The following is a 23313-nucleotide window of genomic DNA, read 5'->3' on the forward strand; positions in this document are numbered from 1 at the left end:
TTTTAGAATTATTTTTATTGTGGTAAATATATATATATAATGTAAAAAATTATCTTAACCATTCTTAAGTGTTTAGTACTGTAGTAGTTAACTAAATAACATATTTGTGGAACAGATCTCTACAACTTTTTCATTTTGAAAAACTGAACCTCTATACCACTAAAGGACTCCCTATTTCTGCCTCCCCCTAAGTCTCTAGTAACCACATTCTACTTCCTATTTCTAAGAATTTGACCACTTTAAATATTTAAGTAGAACCATGCAGTATTTGTCTTTCTGTGACAAATTTATTGCACTTAATCTTCCAGGATCATTCATGTTTTAGCATATGAAAGGACTTCCTTCATTTTTAAAACCGAATACTATTCCATTACATGAATACAGTTGGCCCTCCATATGGTGGGTTTCAAGTAACTGCAGATTGAAAATATTTGGGGGAAAAAAATCCCAGAAAGTTCCAAAAAGCAAAACTTGAATTTGCCATGCACTGAGCACTATGCTCAATTCACATAAATGAAGTGCCACAGCGTAGGCATATCCTGCTGTAGCCGATATACAAATATAGGCTATTTGCAAATATTATGTCATTTTACATAAGGGACTTATATAAAGGACAACTGTATACAACATTTTCTTTATCTATTCATTCACTGATGGACATTTAGGTTATTTTCACCTTTTGGCTGTTGTAAATAATGCTACAATGAACATTGCTGTGCAAATATCTCCTTGAGATCCTATTTTCAATTCTTTTGAATAACCAATAAATTTTGGGTGTATAAATGCCAATTTAGTAGTACACTGTTGAGTAATGAGAAATTTTACAATATCCGTGTTTTTAGCAAAAACTATTACACAAATTTGTGGCACAGACAAATACCGAGTCATGGCATAACAAGATTTTTCTTTACGTCATGAGGTAAAATAGGTCACAACATGCCTTCTTTTTCCTCCTGTGATCTTCTGATTTCTAGATAAATACAAAGACTATAACGGACTCCTATTTTTATATTGGTTGTCACTGAATATAAATGTTGCTGAACAAAACTGGCTAGACTAAACACATTGTTTGGCTTACACTAAACGTTACATCAAATATATTTTTCAAGATATGTTAAGCCTTATACGCTCACGTTGAATAAACACATATTAAACTCTAAAATGGACTCTAAACTTTAATAGCAAAATCCATCTCTCTCCTCTCCTTTTCTTCCTCCTCTTTTTTCTTCTCTTTCTCCATCTCCCTCTCTCTGCTTCTCCTTCCTTTCATTCGTATGCATGTACACTGATGTTGAGAAATGTTAAACATATCTTTCAACCTAACTACTCACTATAAAAACATTTTGTGATGCTTTATTTCTATGATCAAAATCCAAGAAATTATATAATACATAAATTAAAAATACTTAGAACAACTTTTGCAATTTTCTAAAAATGTTCAGATATATCTGCTTTGAAACTCTCCTCAAATAGAATAGGAAGCATAGAATCTATATTACAGGTTAAACTCACCTTTCATATAACTGCTAACAGATGTTAATATCACAATGTTAAAAACAGAATTTTAAAAACCTTTAAGAAAGTTTTTGTTTATGCAATAAATATGTGATAACTGCCAAGTTATCTAGAAGTGAGAATCTGTTATGTATGCATTTAATAAAATTTGCTATGGAATTGTGGACACTCAACATATATAACAAAATATCACATAGCATGGATGGTGAAATAATACTGAGGCCTTCCTTTTATATTCTTGCCAGATAGCCTTTAAGGGATTTTACATCTCATTATAAAAATAAAAGCATAATAATTTTCTTATATTAGCTAGGCCAGATTATTAGTAGAGCTACAGAAAAAAAAAGTAAATTTTGCACCTTCGGCCCTGTTTGTATTTTTTGCCAACCAAATTATTAATATAAATAAAATAGACTCTAGTCATCTTGAAGAATAGATAATTTGCAAAAACTAATCAAATTTTCTTTTTTTGCCAACAGACTCAGGCATGTGTTTGTATTAAATAAAGGAATTACTCTGGGGCTTATATATTGGAAATAAAACTGTTGATATATAAGCTTTCGTATTTAAGGACTATTTGCATACACACATACAGTGGCTTTCATGAAAATATACATTAAGGGATGTAGTTAATTTTCTACCTTTACCAAAAAGTTATTGAATAGCACAGATACATTAAATTCAAAACTACCAAATTCCATTAGCAGAAATAGTGACTAAAAGCAACTAAAGACATGAAAACATATCAAAGTGCCCCCCAAATCTGTTCTTTTATATTTACCTTAATTCATCCTTTCTACTTTGTCACCGAAATCATTTATACTATTTGCTTTAACTCCCTTTTTGACACAACTGCATTTTATTTAATGAATACATATGTCAAAATATCTACTGATATCTCATTCTTTATATCTTTGTATGTTAGCAATAATGCACATATTTTCCCCCCAAAAAAGAAACATAAGATTAGAAAGCAACCATAGATATGAAGAAAACGTATTTTCTCTCTTAGCTGAATTAAATAACAATGCATGATAATGTTAATTACTCTGAAGTAAAATACAAGATGTTACACTTTTATTCTAATGTAGAATTATCTTTGAACTATTTTGAACATATAACTTAAAAACAGATTGTAACTTTTAATATTATTTAAATATTTAGTAATAGATCATTTCTATTAACATTCAAAATACAATAGGCAAATAAATGTTCATTACTATTGTTGAATTACTCTAAAGAGCAAACAATGTACTAGTTATGAGAGTTTTAAAAATTATAACATTATCAAGTTAAGTGAATAAAGTTATTCTTGATATGGAAATTAATGGCTGTTTTTATATACTTTATCTGTTGACACGCTATCAAATTTCAGTTTAGAACAGAGGAGATCCCTCCTCTCCTCTGACCTCCAGCAATTTTGTCAGGAGAGGTGGGAACTAAGGCTCTAAGCAAGTGAGTTTCTTGAATAATAAAAATGCATCACCATTGCATGTTTTGTCTAGCACACGAGCTGTCTGTCATCTACTAGGTGCTCAATATGCTTGTTGCTTTCAACCACATGCAGACTTTTTCCAAATGATACTCTATTCTTCCCTCTTTCAATCATGGCTCCAGAATGAGAATGCCCAGAACTTCCATGCACTGCATCCAAAGGCAGGACAAGGCGAAAATTACTCTACATGCCAGGATACCACATCACTCATGAAAATCAAGGCCAAAAATAACCTCCTCTCATAATCAAGTAGATAGACAAGCCCTGATTCTGATTGTACTAGTCTTCTTTGTTTCCCCCCCCAAATAGGTTTATTGTAATATAATTCACATGCCATATAATTTACCCTATTAAAGTAAAATTCACCTATATAAGTCAGTGGTTTTTAGAATATTTATGGAGTTGTGCAACAAAAGAGGCTCAGAACAGACCTCCCCAATATGTGTTACTTTGGAGTATGAGTTATTTTAAGCTGAAGGCAATCCATGCCTGCAGGCTCATGAGAAACTTTCACCTCTCCCTTAAAAAATTTAAATTTGGAGCCCTGTGCATAAGAGTTATTACCAGAAATAACTTTTTATTACCTATCTATATAGTAGGGTGAACTTCTAGTTCCTGAACATCTGCTCTTATCATCCTGTGAATGACCTACCTTCCTCCCCTTTGAAGCCCCAAGGCCTTTACATCATCCTTAGCTCAGAATGCCATTTTTATCCCACTTTAACTTGCTGTCTGTGACCCCCTCATGTACTGGGGAGAGGGGGATCTCAGACTCCCTCATGTATGTGGGGTTTCCACATGTAAATATATAATTAAATTTGATTGTATTCTGTTATTAATCTGTCATGTTAATTATTAAACCAGATGAAAAAAACCTAGAAGGATAGAGTAAAATTTCTTCCTCCCAACACAACCATCACTACTACATAATTTCAGAACATTTTTGTCACCTCAGAAAGAAAACTATACACTTTATCAGTCATTTCCTTATCCCTCCAGTCTCTGGCAATCATTAATCTACATTCTGTTTCTGGGGATTTGCCTAATCTGAACATTTTATACAAGTAATCATCAACATGTGGCCTTTTGTGACTGGCTTCTTTAACTTAGCATAATGCTTTCAAGGTTCATCTGTACTGTAGCACATACCTACTTCATTTATTTTTAATGACAAATAACCTTCTATTGTATGGACATATCACATTTTGTTTATCCATTCCTCAATTGCTGAATTTTCTTAGCTACTATAAATAATGCTGCTACAAACATTTGTGTACAGGTTTTTGCGTGACACAGCTTTGCATTTCTTGGGTATATATGTGGGAGTGGAATTGCTGAACATCTTGAGGGACCACTAAGCCGTTTTCCAAAGTAGCTGCACCATTTTGCAATCCGATCAGCAATATTTAAGGGTTCTAATATCGTCACTTCCTCACAACATCTGTTATTGTCAATCTTCCTGATTTCACCCATCCTAGTGGGTGTGAGGTGGCATCTAATTGTTGTTTTGATTTGCACTTCCCTGATGATTAATAATGTTTTCAGGTAATTACTGGACATTTGTGTATCTTTTTTAGAGAAATACATATTCAAACATTTTCCCTATTTTTAATCAGGTTATCTTATTGCTAAATTATAAAGTTTCTTTATATAGTATGGATACTAGATGCTTATCAGATATGTGAATCACAAGTGTTTTCTCCTTTTCTTTAGGTTATTGATTCGCTTTCTTGATGGTGTCCTTTTAAGTACAACAATCTCTAGTTTTGATAAAGTCTAGTTCATCTACTTTTCATTGTGTTGCTTGTGTTTTTGGTGCCATATCTAAGTATCCACTGCCTAATCCAAGATCATAAAATTTTACTCCTAGGTTTTCTCTTAAAAGTTTTATAGTTGTAACTCTTACATTAAGGTCCATGATCCATTTTGAGTTAATTTTTGACTATGGTATTAAGTAAGGTCCAAATTCATTCTTTTACATGTGGATACATAATTGTCCCAGCATTATTTGTTAAAAACACTCTTCTTTCCCCATTGAACTATCCTGGCACCTTTGAACACTCCATGGCATAAAGGCAAACATATATCTGTTGAGATTGCAACTGAATCTTCTAATTCTCCTATTAGCATTAGATTTAAGGTTGTTGTTCATTTTTATAAGATTTTCTTGTGGTTTTAACCCCAAATTCTCTGTTTAAACTAGTAGCAAACCTAAAATAATTTTTATTTCAAAGACAATGCTTGTTTTAAAATCTAATCTTTATTTGCTAGGTATTGTGCTGAGCATAGTATTGTCCTGACTCTTAACACTACTACGAAAGTTCTAAAGCACCTACATTCACTTAGTTATAAGCTCATACTATGGTTGTACATGCTTAAAGAGGATCACTGAGCAACAGCATAACTAATTATGCAAATCCAGACTGCTTTTAAGTCCTTAAATTAATGAAAAATACCAACACAGTGGATAGCTCTTGCCTCAGAGCTGTCCCAATGGTTTTTGCTTTGCTAACAGTCTCCAGTTTCATTTTAGAAAGCAATTTCCCCTTCCTATGCAATATCTTGGTAAAGCAGTAAATCAAGGTGCTACACCCCCCCCCACACACACACACACACTTCAGACTCCCAAAGGGTGAGTAAAGATATTATCATGGGTTCTCTTTTCTTGTCTTCCATAGACAGGTAAGGTATGGAGGCAACCTGAAATACTAGCTCTTAGAAATTCAAGCAAGGTCCTGCAAAGGAAGGGTAAGCAATTTGAGTTCATATATCCCATGAAGCTGCCAGAAAAAGATGATTAAAATGTTCCTACTCCCAAGAGTCATATAGATATGCCTGCTTCCGGTCTATCTGAAGCCTAGTTTGCAGTATTCCTTTCATTACTGGAAACTACACTATAAACTTCAAATAAATTCATTTATTTGCTTAAGTTAGCCATAGTAATTCATTGTTTGAAAAAAAAAAATGAAGCCTAACTTATACTCAATTCCAAACATATCGCTAGAGATTTTGATCTTGTTTTCTGGAATGATTTCTCCATGAATGAAATTGGATAAGCTTTCTCAGAGTCTGTGTAATAGTTGAGTCAACACAAATTACACAATTGCTTGATTTAATGAGCTTGTTTAAGCAGGTGGTTTCTAACATCATTAGTATCATTATAAGTTATCTCCTTGTCTGGGAAACACCATCCCACTAACATGCACAGAGCTCTGCACATGTATGCATTCCTCAGATGCTTCTGACTGAAGTTAGCCAAGCTGCTTTCCAAGTACATCTCAAGGGAACAGTAATTAGTGGTGGATACCAATATCAGGAAGAGAACTGGATTTTGGCATGTGTTTTCAATTTGAAGATAAGAAAAAGTGATGAGTTACGAGGTTGTTTTTTTTTTTTTTTTTTCCTGCACAAAAACTGTGGATGGAGGCTCGACTACCACATTTACCTGATGAAGTAAATTTCCATGATCTTGGGTTAGGTGATAAGTTTCTTAGACATGACTAGCAATAATAGGAAAAAGTACTAGCAATAATAGGAAAACAGACAAATTGGGCTTTATCAAAAGTGAAGAATCCTTAAGACAATACCATCTTCTAGCCATTAAAGTAGTCCTTGCCTTCCCAGTGTTTCTAATAAATACTTCGGACACCATGAAGTAGAGGCAAACCATCCTCACCTTTAGAATAGGCCATGTCCAAATTTCTGACCCATGTAATCCAAGAGCATATGAAATGATTGCTGGTACACAAAACTTATACCACTAAGTTCTGAGATTTTTTTTTTTTTAAATAGTAACTGGAACAGATTATGATTATTTCTGGAAGCATGGTGATGGTATTACAAACCTAAAATGTATGACAATAGATAATCACAACAAGAGATATGGTCTCATCCCTTATGGTCCATTGGGAGGTTCAAACAAGTAAATAGGTAACAACAATAAAGAGTTTTAAAATGCCATCATAAGATAAAATGGCTGCATGAACACCTATCCTCATCTGTGGTGCTCAGGGAAGATTTTCTCTGTGTAGTGATATCGAAATTAAGGACTGGAAGGTAGGAAGATAGCATTCTAAACCAAATGAAGATCGTGTGTGATGGCTGAGGGGTCAGATAGCCATGTAACATTTAAGAACATAAATTAAGTTTCCATATGCCTGAAGCTTAGAATGTAAGGGAGAAATAGGTGAGTCTGAAGCTGAAGAATAGGAAGAGGTCAAGCCTTGAAACACTTCATACAAAATTCCAAGTAGTTTCTTTCTTATCCAAAGGGAAAGACCACTGATGTTTTAAGCAAGGAGATTGCATAATTATATATCATGCTGACTAAAGTAAAGATAATGAATTGAAAAATAGTGGTAGAGAGAATGCAGAAAGCTGCTGCAACAAATTAGGGCAGATAGTGGGCAGAATTAAGCAATGGCTATTGAGAAGGAACATACTGAATGGATACTACAAGGAGCTTAACAGTCAGGAGAAAAGCAGGAGTCAAGGATGAAGGCAATGTTTTGGCTTTGGCAAGAGAATGAATGGTACACCAGACCCTGAGAAAGGAAGTAAAAAAGAACAGCATCTGGTGGAAGAATACTGTAAATCGTAATAAAAGGTTCGTTCGGCTCCCTCTAAATATAAAATTAAAAAGTTGTATTATAAACATGACAAACTGATAGACTTCTCATATATAATAATATTTCTTCAGGAGTATTTTTTAAATTAGCTGCTTAAAGAAAAAAATTAATAAGGTTCAAATATGTGTACATTTAAGTTTAAAACATTAAAGAAAGTCACTTTGTAGGAAAAGGATCAAATGCACCACCAATAAAATCAATGGATGCTACTTTCAGTCCTAATATTCAATATATAAATATTCCCATCAGAAGGAAGCAACTACACTTTAAGAGACTGCCTCTTCAAAAAAAAAGATGCTCCGATTTGGCTCTCTAGTCTTTCAGGAAATGGGAAATCAATGAGAATCTTCAGTCTGGTGTGTCTGAAATTACTTAACAGCCATCACATGACCAGTGAGGCACATTATCTCTCATATCACAGCACAATACCCCTACACTGAGAGGCCAGATTAGCTATACTCATCAACTAAAAATAAACGTTTCCTTCCTTACCACAATTTGCCTCTTAACTCAGCTGGGTAAAACAACACAATATTCATTTTGATTGACAGAATCTTTCAGATCTAATTATAATTTCCACCAGTTTCTGAACATATTGTGTTTTCAATGTGAATTCCACCACAATTGGATGATTCGCACATCAATATGAATCTAGGGCACTACTGATAACAAATGTCTGTATTGTTGTGCATGCAGATGATAAATTGGTAGGATCAGAGTGTTTATTTTGTTACAAAACAATGTTAATAAGACAAAGGTCAGGAGCTTAGTCCCAATAGGGAATTCAAAATTGCTTTCTTTAACCTAGCACCCATAACACAGGCTGTCCATAAATGCAAACCACTGATGACAAGGGTATCCTGGGATCAAGACGGCATACAAAAAGTCCATTGACACTTCCAAAAAATCAAATTAATGTTCATGCCTGGGTGACTGTGTACCAGGAACTCTCGCTTTGGTCTGAACACTGCTCAGTCAATGCCACATGAAAACAATGTTCTAACGTCCTGGCATTTCTCAGTCTTGCTGTTGAAGTATTTACCTTAGTCTGTTTCTTGCTATACTTCATTATCTCCTAATTCTGAATATGCTTGTTGTGATTTCCTGGTTTAGTTTTTGCATTTGGAGCTTCGCCTTACCCTTGTACCTGACAATCAGTGCCATTTCTGCAACTACATCACTCTGCCTCCTTACTCAAGCATGATTCAGGCCCTCCCCATCACCACACGGTCTCTGGTCACTAGGACTCCATATTCTGTACAATTCAGTTTGCCACATGGGCCATTGTATTTTTGTTCAAGCCCCCCAGCCTCTCAAGCAAAGCTAATCGAGACCTCACTAATGTTAAGGCTGCATTGCCAATGGCCTATTTATTACAGCCACTTGCATATCTTCCAGGTGTCTTAAACTTAAAACTGCACTTGGACCCTATCTCTCATCTTCCCACCCATCTTGATAAATAATTCCTTCTTCCCATGGTTGCTTCCACCAGAAATATGAGACAACATCAAGACTCTCCCTCTCCCCACACCAAAACCTGTCCTGTCAATTCTACTTCCAGAACCTAGGAAAAGCACTCTTTATTCTCGTTACCTGACCACTAGATTAAATGATATGCTCCACTTCTACAAGAAGATACTAACTGACTCATGACCACGGCACACCGATTGCTTGCCACCAATACAAAGTTAATTTCTAGTATCACCTTACATTTTTACTCCCTCCAGTCAAAATAAATCCATGCCAGGAGTCAGTTGTATTTGTTTCCAAACCTACACATATCAGTTTTACTTGTTATTGAAATGACATATTTTAACTAAATATTACATAAACTGGTAAAATTTGAGTTTAAAAAGTTTTGTTCTACAAAAACTAGGTAGAATATTTTGAAACAGCTCAAGGACAAAAGAAAAATCCTATATGAATTATTTTTAAATAAAATAATAGGCAAAGTTGAAAAAAGTAAAAAAAAAAAAAAAAAAAATAGAAAGTTCTCTGCTCTCATTCTTGTCCCTGCATCATAAACACATTCACAACTGTCCTTAAATGCTTGCTTCGCTTTAAGAGAGCCAAAACTGGAAGTCGTAGATGGAACTATGGGAATGGTTCATATAAAACCAAACCAAAAAAAATCAATCCAGAACTCCAACTGGCAGATTCATATTCAAGAAATGGTCCCAATGCTGAATCAAAAGATTGGCAATGCGTATTTATATGTTTTAAGATAAAATAAAATATAGAACCGTGAATATATTATTTAGTATTTCCCTTTGTTACCTAGCTTCTCGATTAACTAACCAACTAGTAAAAAGTCCACTGAATAATGCTGCAAAAATAAATGAACAGAAACTTTATTTAAAATAGAGTCAGAAGGCTGAAAGACTCTCACAATGTGTCACTCAACACACATCCACTGACTCCATAGGAAGGGATGTACTTTGCTTCACCAAAAAGTGATACTATCCTACTACCTCAGCAGGAGGAAGAAAAGATTCCTCCTTGCCCAGTAACAGCTCAGCCAATAGAACACTGACGAAACTCGGTCAATAAAAGGTCACTATACTTCACACTTTCAGTTTCCTCCAATGGATTCTTCCTTTACAACAGTTTCTCCCAATTCCATAAAAGAGCCGTCCTCTCCTTTGTTTCCCTGGACTTGTACATGGTTTGCCATTAGACCACATCTCCTGAATTGCAATTCTTTGTTGTTCTCAAATAAACACATTTTGCTGGACGAATATTTGGCTGTCTATTTGTTTATGGTCAACAATACAAATAATAATAGTAGCTAATATTTACTGATATTAACCCTGTCCAAATAGAACTATTGCCCCTTTACAGAAAAATGAAAGTAAGGGCTTGGTCTACATATCTTGGCTCCGTCCGCTTCTGTCCATCATCACTTTCACCACTTTTTATCACACTTCGATAGCCTCTTAGGCAATCTCTACACTTCTACCTTCACTCTTCCAACTTCCATTAATCACTAAAGAGCAGAGAAGAAAATATTTTTAAAAAACCAACTCTGATTATGCCATTACCCTACTTAAAACTCTTCAACAGCTTTACACTAGGAAAAATACTCAAATTTCTTAGTGGCCTCCAAGACCCAGCATTTACGTACTTCTCTATCTTTATCTCTTAATACATTCTTCCTGGCTCACTGCATTCCAGTTACCTTGGCCTTCTTTTAGTTCTCGCAATTTCTTTCTGCCTCTAGGAATTTCCCCATGCTGCTTACTCTGTTAGCAGAGTTCTTTCTGGTTTCCCTTTTCCCTTCAGATCTCATTTGAGCATCAATTTATCTCTGAATTCCCAATCTAAATTACCTCCTCTTGCTAATATTTAAACTCACAGCACCCAGTACTTTTCTTTCTTAAGATTTATTACAATTGAGAATATGTATTATTTGTAATTATTTTACTCCCATCTTTTCAGGAGGACAAGGGCCAATCTATTTTATTCAACTCCACGGGACCTCCCACAGTACCTTTAATATAAAGGAAAATTCACAAATAACTGTTAAATGAATCAATCCACTCAATGGAAATGCCAAAGAGTTTCTGAATGGTCACCTGGCCGATAAAATCTCTACTACCACAGTATTGACTGAAAATAGCTGATAGTCATCCCTCGGTTATTCTGTGAAATATCTCCAGGCATGAAGACTCCTCCATGACCTACATTATATTCTATTCCTATCTTAATAATCATTATATTTAAGATGAAATATAATGATTATATTTATGAAATCAGAATTATATTCCTCCTTTTTAAAGATTTCGCAAATCTACCTAATAATACCTACATAATGTGAGGATTTACAATTAAGTTCTTCACTTGGGCAGACATTAAAAGTATTAAATATATAGATCCTTTGATTGTATGTTAGAAAAGTATACTAGAAATCAAAAATAATTCCTACAGCAGAGCTCTCTAAGGGAGCCAATAGCCCATCTGTATACACCAACACCTCCCTTATCCCCTGAACTGCACTTCAAGAAGAAACATCAATTCCTCACTCAGGCTCTATTCAGGTGTTATTTGAGACACAATTCCCGCAAACATGGCTTGCAGTCAGTATCAGCAAATAAAGAGGACTGGTTTTCTAGGAGTAGGCACGTTGCCAGTGGTAAGGAATAACACACATAAGAGATTTCAAACAAAGACAGCTGTCTGGATCTATTTTGTACGTGGTCAAGCAGAGCTACATATTTTAATACATCTTAATGACAGTGTTGTGACACTGGGTAGGATAATAATAAAAATTCCTCATGATGGCCCTGTATTATAACAAAAAATTTATGTTATGTTCATTATACACAGCTTTAGGAGACAGGAAGAAAGAAATACATTATAGAGGGACAATCACCTAAAAATGCATTTGCCTGGAAAACATAATTTCCTGACATGTCAGAAAATCAAGGTATTACCATATCTCAGAGCTTTACATTCCATGTCTTATTAAAATAAAATAAAAATAAGCTCTATACAGTTTCAAACATAAAACTTACTTTCCAAATATTCCTCTAAGGGCACAAATACAAAAATATAAATTATCGAAATGAAAGATCAAAATATAAAATCAGTGATTTTATATTTTGAAGTGCCCATCTATTGAGAACATGGCTTAGGTTAATAAAGAACAGAAGAAAATAGTATAGCATGGAGTTTTTATAAGATTTTCCAAAATAGTAATGCACTTTAACCTGACAATCTTCAAAATAGATGAAATAGGCTGAAATAGTTCGATATTTCTAATACAATAATGCTAAATGATTACATATTATATATACATGCATTTATATTTTATTCTTATGTACAATATCTTCAGGTTTTCTCATAGCATATTCTCCAGAAATTGCTAAAATAAGAGCCCAAAGTAAATACAATAAATAGAAACCTTCTTGATCAAGAATCAGGTAGGCAAATTCAAATACTTTGATTACTAGAAATATAATTACTAATTAAAACTATATAGATTATAAAAATTATAATAGAAGTAATGTTTCCTAAGTGTCACATATTGTTCTAGATAGGCATATTATCAGAATCATCTCATTTAATCCCCAGAACAAGGCAGAGAAAGGTTCATAAGTTTTCTAAAGATCACACAGCTAGTAGATGAAAAAGGTTAGAGTCTTGGAATTCCATCTTCAGAATACACTTTTAACTATACTAAAGCACTATTAAAGAGATCTTTAACTATGTCCATAAAAGAAATAGCTTCATTTCATTTTTATAAAGTTGTTGAGTTGAATAAACATAAAAATGATATAAAACAAAATCTTCGAGAATGCTATTTTCCCTTAAGTATTTGTTTTACATGTGAAGAAAAACAGAAATATAAGTACCAATGATTTAATACAAAATAAGGTAAATAAGATACATTCAGTGATCTTTAACATTCTACTTCAGCAATCTCAAAATATTTTACTGTTTTAAATAAGAGGTTACAGAAAGATGAGCAATATGCTCTTCCTCAAACTTCCACAAATCCCAGAAGTTAGTGGTCTACAAATAGGATGCTACTGTATAAATTAACAATATGACAGAGTCATAACCAACATTTTGGAGTCAGCACAGTCAAACGGCATGCATTAGAAATGTAAATGAGAATCAGCAGAATTTAATTTCTCCCAAAATCTTGGATAAATTTGTGTAAAGGTATTATTACTTATGACAGATATATTTTGCTTAGCAACTAAAATATTATGTTTCCAGCTAAACAACTACAACTCTCTAACAAACAGGTAGTAATATTAGATATATCTTGTATGCACTACAACTCTCTGTGGCTAGAAATTTGCAAAAGGTTCTGAGACACAAAGCCTGTCTTTTACTGAATAGATCATTCAAAAGCACTCTGAGAGTATTACTGGCTACTTTAGTTCTGTTTTCATGTTTGAGTCCATCCAAATATCTAATAATTTAAGCAAATTTTTAGATCCAAATATGAATTATTAAACTTGTAGATGATTTATGGCCTTTCCTCTTCTCTCTACTTTTTGACTCATTTTCTTAGCAATTGCCAGGGGTAAAGTAGAACAGGGAAATAAAAGAGTCAAAATTTGATATTATTCAAGGGTGATAATGACTACATTATTCTCTGAAATGTTCATCCCCTGTCCTTGCCCATCTCAGTCTTTTGCTCTGACCTGCCCTATTGTAGAACCCCTCTGATTCCACCATCTTCTTGGAACTGAATTCAAATAGGCCACTCTTCTTGGAAATTGATTGTTTTGATTTGTGACCTCCCCAGGTTTGAACAGTTAATCATATTCTGGGCCAGACAAAGCACAGAGAAGAATTACATATTTGGAAGCTGAACTCACAAGGCCCGAAGAATGATACTGGCACTTAACAGATGATCATTTGTTCACATACACACATAATCATTCTTGGTGAAAAAAATATTCCTGAGCACCTTTAATGACAAGCGCTTATGTCTTATAGAAAGGGAAACCTTGGAGACCTGTAGCTACCCAAGCAGGCTGGCCTTCATATTATTAGTACACCTGGTGCATTGGCTTTTTCTGACCTCCAAAGATTCTTTGGATTTTGAGGACAAAAAAGGAGAATTCAAGCTACCTTCTACCCAGCAGCAATAGCAATTCCATTATTCTAACCAAATGACAAACATCCCTAGGCAAGAGACAGCTGAATAAGAAGAAATTCATTCATTCATTTCTTCACTCTTATTATTTTATCCATCCAACTACTCACCACCAGAGTATGGTGTCAACACTTCTGGCTTTGAAGCTATATATACTAGAGCTCAAATTTGACACTAATAATTATTACTTAAATGTCTTTGTTCAAGTTACCCATATGTAAGCTTTAGTTTCTCCCTTTATTAACAATAGATCAGTCTAGGATAGTTCTGAATATGAAAACAATTCTTTCATTTAATAAATGCTTTTGAATGTCCCAGTGACTCTGTGAAGGATGGAGACACAGCAGTGAATAAGAGAGACATGATCTCTGACTTTAGAATAGAAATAATATTGACAAAATGCATGGATGACTTTTGTAATTACATGGCAGGTGCTCAATAAATGGTTGCTGATATTGTCACCCTCATTAATATTTATTAGTGTCATTCTGGGCCCAAATTTTGACAATATTGAGCTGAGAGCTAGGCCTCTCTCTCCAATAGGAATATCTATTCCATTGCTCTCTACAATGTCTTGAAATAAAGAAATTCAAATGAAAGTATAATTATGAGAGGAACAGACCCACTGGAGCCCCATAAGCATAGATATAACTCCACTGCAAAAAGCACCTTGGCTTTATATAAAGATGGAGAAATGTCTTATGGTTTTTATTTAGGGTTGCAGGAAAGATTTCTCAAATTACGGGCTGACCAGTGAAAGACTGCCTTATCATTGCTTCAAAACCTTTCTCTACTACAGTTGATTACCTTCTCTGGTTCTGTCACCTTTTTATTAATGCCAATATATGATTAGGGAATAGGACTACTCTCTCATTTTTAAATATGTATGTCTTTAGTTTAGGTGACCAGGTGATCCTTTGCAGGAAACAGAACAAGTAGCCTATCCTGGAAGAAGTATACTCCTCTTGGTCCAATTTTATATTGCCTAGAACAAATACAAATTTGCCTTTCAAGACCCAAAGGGTAGAGTGGTTGGAGAACAGAAGGTCATGGACTGACTCAACAGGCCTCAAACTATTCTTAATGGAGAACTAACTAAAAACACACAGTAATCATATATACATTGCAAAAGCTATTACATTGTCAAACTATAGAGACATTCTTGCTCCATTCAGATACATAAGTAGGTGAAATGAAAGAAGAAAAGTCACCAGTTACAGTAAATGAAACAAATTAAGAAAACACAATAGTGTTAAAGGTATTTTTATATGCAAGTATTTCATTTAGTATTCAAAGTTCCTTCGACATCCAATTAACTAATATTTATTCAATAAACACTGTATATCAGTGACTGTCAAATTCCAGTAGAAGTCAGTCCATTTGATTAGAAAATTAGAGATGACTGGTGACATAGAACAATTTCAGTATTAAAAAATGGTAGAAGTCAGAATGAAATTGGGTTAAAGAAGGCAAATGGAGATATAAAATAGGTAAATGTATAATCTTCTTTTAAGAGATTTAGAAGAAGAATGAAAGATTCAGAGAATACAGAGGCAGATTCACAGACCATGAGCCATTAAACTCTAAGATACTTGTGTGTGTGTGTGTGTTTTTGCTTGAGAATGCATGAATGTGTGAGCTTGCATGTGTGTGTACACATACAAAGGTATGGGCACCCTTGCACACATGTTCATTTTAAATCTTGGCCAGTTTGTATCAGTCTTGGTGAAGAAATCCATAATGAAGGAAAGATTGAAAATTAAATTAAAAGAGAAACTAATTGAAGGAATTTGTTCTTGAAGAGGAAAGAAGGGAACTGGACCAAGAAGACTTAGCTTTGGGTAGGAGATTTCTTGTAAATAATTAAAACAAAGATATCTGGGGAAAAAATATAATTTTTGATGTAGAACTCACAAAGTATATGGAGTGAATAAAACAAATATTCATATTTCCAAGAATAAAAACAATTTCATAAGTGGAAAGACAAGCATATGATAAGTAAAGCCACATATCTTCCCAGATAAACATAAAATGCCATTTGTGGTATAGTATTTTCCTTTATTATTTATATAAAGCTATGCTTATGAAAAAAGTTTTATTTGATTGTCCTAAAAATGTGTTCACAATGTTCATCTTATATAAACACCTTTACTGTCACTAGTAAAAAGCTACTTAACTTACAGTGGAATCTTTGATCTGTCATAAAAATCAAATTCACTTGATTAAGAAGTGTAATAATTTGTCATTTGAAGGATAAGATGTTTTAATTAAAGGCAAGAGATGCCTACTGCACAAATTCAAAAAATGAATTCTGTCTAAATAAAAGAGAAAAATAAAAATGTAGCACTCTTATTATTATATAAAATTATGCTCCTTGCTTCCAAAGAATAGGATACAGATCAGGAAAATAGTAATTTTCCAGTGAAGAAACCCAGCAAATACTATCTTTGTCAAGTGATCAAGGTGAATATAGCCAGGAATAAGTCAGGTCGATACTATGTACTTCCCATTATTAGGTGAGCGGAAGTGGTATTCTTCTCCAATCCTAATAGCTCAGTATATATAAATATATAAATTTATGTATTAATATATATTGACATATATATTTTAGACAAAATTAAATTGACAAATATTCTAAGAAATAACTGACCAGTATCACTGAAAATATCAAGGTTGTGCAGAAAAAAACAAGGAAAGAGTAAAATATTGTCACAGGTCTGAGGACACTATGAAGTCATGATGATTAAAGGTAATGTGCTAACCTAGATTGGATCATTGAACAGGAAAAAAAAGGGTATTGCTGGGAAATTTTGTGAAATCCAAATAAATTCTAGAGTTTAGTTCATTTTAATGTGATAGGGAGGTTTCCTAGTTTTGACAAATATATCATGGTTAAACTTAGGGGAAAGAGCATAAATTATAAGGAAACATTCTATTATCTTCATAATTTTTCTATAAATCTAAAATTACTCCAAAATGCAAAGTTTATTTTAAAATAAACTTATTTAAAAAAAAAAGTTAAATGAAAACCCTAGTATCTATTTCTGAATTACCTCAAATTGCAATTAAACCGCTGCTGAAACAGAAGCACTCATATGCCCAATTAAAGTATAAGAACAAAATAAAAGGTTAATTTTGAAGCGGTTATAAAAATCCTGAATCAAAATTAGCGGTATGAAACCTACTGCCTACACTGTAAAAACTATTCTGTTTATAGTTCTTTCCTTCTGTTCTTGAGCTAATTTTTGCCCTTTTATTGGACTTAGTTCTAGATGTCTCTCTGAAAATATCATTTATTTATTAATTGACTATATTCTATGGACACAGATATTATAGGAACTTGAGCCAAATTCCTACGCTAGTTACACTCTTCAAAGTAAGAGGACAGACATCTGTTTATGGCCATGCCACCCTGAACAAGCCCAATCCAGTCTGATCTCAGAAGCTAAGCAGGGTTGGGCTTGGTTAGTACTTGGATGGGAGACCACCTAGAAAGACTAGGTGCTATAGGTGTGAAAAAATAAAACATAAGGAATTGTAAGCTGACAAGGTCCTTGCAAGCTCTGAGGTCAACCAAGGGTTGCCTCGCCTAAAAAAAATAATAATAATAAAAACTAAAAAAGAATAAAAAAAAGAAAAAAAGAAATAAAAGGACATCTTGTTCAAGGAGTGTAACATGAAAAGCGAACATGTAAACGATATCCAAAACACAGACTATCACTTGGTTCATCGAATGATAGCATTTATTTAATACTTTCACTCAATCCTAAAATATATATTTCCTTTTTTAAAAGCCTTAGTGAGATACAATTCATATACTCTAAAATCCACCCATTAAAAATGTAAAATTCAGTGGGTTTTGGTACATTTCCAGAGTCATATAACCAACACTACAATCCAATTTTAGAACATTTTTGTCATCCCAAACAGAAAACCAACACTCATTAGCAGCTACTCCTTATGATTTATCCTACCCTCAGCCCAGTCAACCATTAATCTACTTTTTTTAAATTAAATTTATTGGGGTGACATTGGCTAATGAAATTATGTCATATGTATATTTCATCGTGTGCTCACAATGTTAAGCTTCCGTCACCATATATTTTACCCCCTTTACCCTTATCTACTTCTCCTCCTTTTCACTCTAGTAGCCAGTAAACTGTTGTCTGCCTACAAGTATTTATTTCTTTGTCTTGTTCATTTGTTGCTTTCAGTTTTATATCCTACATGTGAGTGAAATTACTTGGTTCTCAAATTTTCCTCTTTGGCTTATTTCACTTCACATGATAATTTCAAGATCCATCATGTCGTCGGAAATGGAAGTATTTCATCTTTTCTTATGTTTGAGTAGTATTCCATTGTATGTATGTACCACATCTTCTTTATTCAGTCATCTATTGTAGGACACTTTGGTTGTTTCCATGTCTTGGCCGCCATGAATATGCTGAAATGAACATTGGAGTGCATTTATCTTTACGAATAAATGTTTTCAAATTTTAGGGATAGATACCCAGAAGAGGAATTTCTGAGTCATAGGGTGATTTTATTCTTAATTTTTTTTAAGAACCTCCATACTGTCATAGTGGATGTACCAATTTACTTTCCCACCAGCAGTGTATGATGGTTCCTTTTTCCTCGCAATTTCTCCAACACTTGTTATTACTTGTCCTGTCAATAACAGCTATTCTAACAGGTGTGAGACTGTATCTCATTGTGTTTTTGACTTGCATTTCCCTAATAGCTAGTGAAGTTGAGTAACTTTTCATATATCTGTTGGCCATTTGTAGGTCTTCTTGGGAGAAGTGTCTGTTCAGGTCCTCTGCCCATTTTTAATTTGCTTGTTTTTCTCTTGAGTTGTATGAGTTCTTTATATATTTTGGATATTAACCCCTTATCAGAGGAATTGCTTGCAAATGTCTTTTCCCATTTAGTTGGTTGCCTCTTGGTTTTTTTGGTTTCTTTTGCTGTGCAGAGCTTTTTAGTTTAATTGTAGTCCCATTCATTTATTTTTGTTTTTACTTCCCTTGCCTTTGATAATCTACTTTATGTCTCTATGTGCCTATGCCGAATATTTCATATTAATGAAATCATACACTACATGGCCCATTGTGACTGGATTCTTTCATATAGCATAATGCTTTCAAAATTCATCCACGATGTGGCATGTATCAGCATTTCCTTTCTTTTTATTGCTGAGTAATATTAGGTTGAGTGAGTACACACATTTTGTTTATCTATGTATCAGCTGATACAATTTTTGTCTATTACAAATAATGCTTCTATGAACATTTGTATAGGACTTTGGGGTTAGAAATACTCTCATACCTCTCAGATGTAGAGCCGGGAGTGGGGAATATTTTGTGGAACTGCCAAACTATTTTCCAAAGTGGCTGCATTGTATTACATTTTCACCAGCAATATATAAGTTTTCTAATATTTCCACATTCTCACCAACTTTTACCATTGTATGTCCTAAAACATATATTTTAAATACTTAAAATTTTTCTTGGTCATTTTTTTCCCTACTAAAATTTGTTGTACTCTTCTCTCCTTTCCATATGAAACTACTCTGTTGCCAAACAACTCTACAAATTTTAAATGATATAAAATACACTAAATTTATAATCCACTTATTCCTATTATTTTGAAAGGATTTTACTTCATTCCTCTCTGACCTAATTACCCTTCTTTCTTTCATTAATAATTACTTTAATATGATTTAACAAAATATAAATTCCCATTAGAGTAATTCTTAGCAAAGCGATTAATGTAACATGCATTTACATGGGTGATAGGAGAAAAATAATTAATTTAGCCATATTCATAGACTCCTTTCTTTCTCCATTCAAAGATAATTGTGTAACTCAGCTTCTTATTGCTGCCAGTAACCCATTAATGGATTGTAAAGTCAACTAGATAGGTCATAACCAAAATTTTTGGATAGTGGATGGGGGAGGAAAATGGAATGAAATGAAATCTAATAAAATAGAAATGTTAAAGTCCACTGTATTATTTTCTGACACTTTTCACTTATTATATGTAGTCAAGAAAGTGAAAGTCACCATTGAAATAACAGATTTGATTTTCCCTTACCTCTTTCCAAAACAGGAAGAATTCTTTCCTACATTGAATGAATTTAAAAGAGAGAAACGGGGATATTTTTTAAAGGCAGATACTGAAAAAGGAATTTGAGGAATTAATTTGAAGAGAGAAGAACTCTGAGCTAGAAAAGGAAATTTTAATAATGCTGATTGTGAGCTATGGATTTAGGTTCTTTTAATGTAGTCAGAGTAAGTAGAAAGTAAGATATATATTTTAATTATTTTAGGCTATAAACTTTGCCTCTTACGTGCTATTTTGCTCTGGTACTAAGTAATGAGTTTCCAGGTTATTAAGAGCCACATAATATGTGCATACTTACAAATATACACTCACTAATATAAACAAGCATTTATCATTGTTGGAAAGATGACTTAATAGCTCTCTATAGAAGGGGGATTTGTCTTTTTTAGAGATGACAGTAGTTTATAATTAAGAGAATAAACTTTGGAGTCAGACAGACTTCAATTAATTATAACTTTACATATTCAACTATATAAGACTAAATTTTCTTCTGGACATCCATTAGGTTGCTTTAAAAATCAAATATTATAAGGTCTGTTATAAAAACAGTACAGTGTCCTGGGACTCAGCACACAGTAAGTAACCAATAAATGGAAACTATTTTTTATTAAAATTACTTGTCTCAAAAACATTTTAAAGCACATAATCTAAAGATATAGTCAATCTTAATCCAAAAAATACTAGTGACACCAAAAATGTCACTAGTGGAAGCAGACAAGGACAAGCACCATTTGGTGATTCTAATGGAACTGAAAGTTCAAGTAGCTAGTATATTCATAACATTTTTAAATTGACATGTGACAAGCAAAAAAAATAGCTTGTTACTTGTGTTTCAATTTCCAATAGTGAAAAGTACTTTAAACTGTAATCAACTTTATAACAGTCTACTGATGGCACAGGAAAATTCCAAGCGTACATCAGCTAGGTATATAGCAAAAAAAACATATACAGAAAAGTAATATTGAAAAACAGTTATAACATGCATTTTATATAACATCGATTAAGTGATACCAAACCTCTGAAGGATGAGCAGATGAGAATAAACACCATTTATTAAATGTGAACCAACTGGGGAAAGTGAAAATATAAAGATATTATCAAGATAGTCTAGGAAATCAATTGCAAAACAAACAAACAAAAAAAAAATGGAAAAACTACTTCAAACTCATGGTCCTGTTTTAACTTGGCTAAATCCTTTGTCGTCAGCATTTCTAAAAATGTCATTCGCTGCCCGTGGACATCTACATGCTTGCTCACATAAGGGACTTACATACATGTAAGAGAGGTTTCAATGTGATCCATAACTGTCCCCAGGCATCCTGCAAAGGTTGAGTTTTCTGAGACATCTCTAAATTATCTAGTAAGCTGCATATTCCAGTGGCATCTAATTCTAAATAATTCACAGATACCATGACTAAAGTAAATCTGAGACAAAAGTAGTGTCTAGCCTGGTGTCTAACACACAGGAGGTACTCAACAAGTGTCTATTGAAGGAAGGCAAGAAGTCAGGCTCAATAAGATCTATTGTCTTAAATAACAACTATTTCATTTCATTTTCTAATAGAATTTCCCCTAAATTCTAAAACAAAGATTATTTCTACAATTATCAGAAAAAACTACAAACATTCATTGCTTATGTACAAAGATTTATACTAAATATTAAAGCCTCATGCATTTAAAAGATATAACAGGCATAAAAAAGCAATTAGTTCATGATAATACAGGGGGAAATGATGATGAAGGATAAAGACAAAAACAAAATAAAACTAACTGAAAACCAGCAGAGAATGTTAAAGTACCAACTTACTTCTCTGAAAATTAATGGTTAAAGAGAAAAAAACACAGTCACAATAACCATGAGGCTAGCTCTGTATACAGGAATTCTACCCAACACAAGCAGAATGAAAGAATTAGACTGCCATCACTTTTCCAAATCTAATAAAATAACTACTTCATGTAATAGGCACAGTGAGTAATAAAACCATTAGGTGCAAAGCTGATGAGCAAGTTTACAAAGAAGAGATCAGAAAGATCAATCACCTGTCACCATCTGAAATCAATCTAAGTATCATTAAAAGTCAAATAACCAGACATTGTTAACCATCAACATGATGAAATGTGAAATACAAAGCACAACTTATGGCTTATTCTTGCAAAAAGTATACATAAACCTAATTGTCCTATCAGACTTTCAGTCTACAAAGAACATGTAGAACAGGGGAATGAATTAAGTACCTGGACAAAGGAGCAATCAAAAAAATCTAAACTCCAAAATGTGGGACTTTCTACAGGACAACTGACCGATGGCTTCTAAAAATCAATAATAGAACAGGAGCGAGGGAAGGAAGGAGGAAAGCAGAAAAAGATGAAAGAAAGAAACAAAGAATGAAGGAAGGAAGGACAGAAGAGAAAAGGAGAGAAGGAGAAAGGAAGGGAAGAAGTTGGTTGTTACATTAGAATAACCCAGTGGGTTTAAAAGGGACTAAAGGGACATGACCAAATGCAATGATTGGATCTAGTTTGGAACCTAATTTGAAGAAAGAGATTGTTTAAAATACATATTTCTTAGATAAGTAAGAATATTGAATTTGAATATGAACCAAGATCAATCTTAAGTAATCACTGTTTTCTTTTTGAGTTGATAATTGAATGGTATTTATACCATAACAATGGTGAGTGCCATCTCTAAGCATTATATAGTTCTAAACTAAGTGTAGTAGAGAAGGCAGGCAACTCCGAGATGGAAGAGACCATATTTATTTTATTCCCTGCTGTATCATCAGTGCCTAACACAGTGCCACTTGGTGCAACCATAACCTCACTCAGTATTTATTGAATGACTATATTTAGGATAATCTAAGAGGACATCTCAGAAGCTTGCATGAGAGTTTTAACAAGAGAATAGAAAATAACAGGAAGCTTTTGAGAACATGCAA

The 23313-nt window shown here is 33.5% G+C and overlaps 1 protein-coding gene and 1 pseudogene across 1 annotated transcript in view; one reads left to right on the top strand and one right to left on the bottom strand.

Moving 5' to 3' along the window:
- The window catches only part of NAV3 (neuron navigator 3), a 718003-nt gene that overhangs the window by 538441 nt on the left and 156249 nt on the right, over positions 1–23313 (bottom strand). The window lies entirely within an intron of this gene.
- On the top strand, positions 17649–17767 carry LOC118614033 (annotated as a pseudogene).

Source organism: Rousettus aegyptiacus, unplaced genomic scaffold, assembly GCF_014176215.1.
Source record: "Rousettus aegyptiacus isolate mRouAeg1 unplaced genomic scaffold, mRouAeg1.p scaffold_m13_p_2, whole genome shotgun sequence".
Taxonomy (NCBI): Eukaryota; Metazoa; Chordata; class Mammalia; order Chiroptera; family Pteropodidae; genus Rousettus; species Rousettus aegyptiacus.